The sequence below is a fragment of the Gekko japonicus genome, unplaced genomic scaffold (genome assembly GCF_001447785.1).
Source record: "Gekko japonicus isolate JY-2015 unplaced genomic scaffold, Gekko_japonicus_V1.1 scaffold1324, whole genome shotgun sequence".
Lineage (NCBI taxonomy): Eukaryota > Metazoa > Chordata > Lepidosauria > Squamata > Gekkonidae > Gekko > Gekko japonicus.
The window spans coordinates 327,876-329,098 of NW_015167577.1; positions in this window are offsets into that span (position 1 = coordinate 327,876).

Here is a 1,223-nt window from a genome sequence, read left to right on the forward strand (position 1 = left end):
GTAAACCATTTTAACAATATTTTATATACTCTTGAAATCATTTTTTCCCTTTTTCCACCCATACACATTCCAGTTCGTTATTTTTTTCCCTGAAACCATAACGTTTTTGTCAGTAATAAACAGATCATAAATCTGTCTATAGTTCCACCAGTCATAGCTGTACTCCAATTCTTCTCTTAACTTAATACCAACCTTTTCCCCCTCCCACTTTAACAACTCCCTATATGTTAACCAGTCTTCTCCTTGCACCCTAGAATAGGGATTTATTACTTCCGCTGGTACGATCCAAAGTGGTCTAACATCATAAAAAAACCTTTTATATCTTTTCCACGTTTCCATCAAAGTTTTTCTTATCACATGGTGTTTGAAAAAGTTATCCACTTTTTCCTTTTCATACCATAGATAGGCATGCCAGCCAAATCTACAGTCATGCCCTTCTAACGCCAACAATTTTTTGTTTTCAAGATTGACCCATTGCTCCAACCATGTCAGGCACACCGCTTCATGGTATAACTTAAAGTTGGGCAGTTGGAAGCCTCCTCGTTCTTTAGCATCATACATTATCTTCATCTTAATTCTTGGCTTCCTCCCTGCCCATATAAATTTTGATATTTCTTTTTGCCATCCCTCAAACACCTTGGTTTCACGAATAATAGGAATCGTCTGAAATAAGAACATCATTCTTGGCAAAATGTTCATTTTGACCACTGAAATATGTCCCAGCAGAGACAAATTCAAAGTATCCCACTTCTTAAGATCCTGTTGTATCTTTTCCCACAACTTTTCATAATTATTCTTAAACAAATCAATATTTTTTTGCTGTCAAGTCCACTCCTAAGTATTTAACTTTATTTGTCACTTCACATTGTACCATTTCCTGTAAATCCATTTGCCTTTGTTTGGTCATATTTTTACATAACATTTTAGACTTTTTCTTGTTCACATAAAACCCAGCCAGGTCTCCAAAGTCCTTAATTATATCCATCAGTTTCGGCAACGTGTTAAAGGGGTCCTCCAAGACAAACATCACATCATCCGCAAATGCACGATATTTATAAGAGAAACCTTTCAAGTCAAGTCCCTTAATTTCCTTTTCCTCTCTTACCTTCTTCAATAAAAGTTCCAAAATCCATATAAACAAAAGCGGAGAAAGCGGGCATCCCTGCCTCGTCCCTTTCTGCACATTGAAAAAGTCCGTCATATCTTTATTTACATTCAATGAC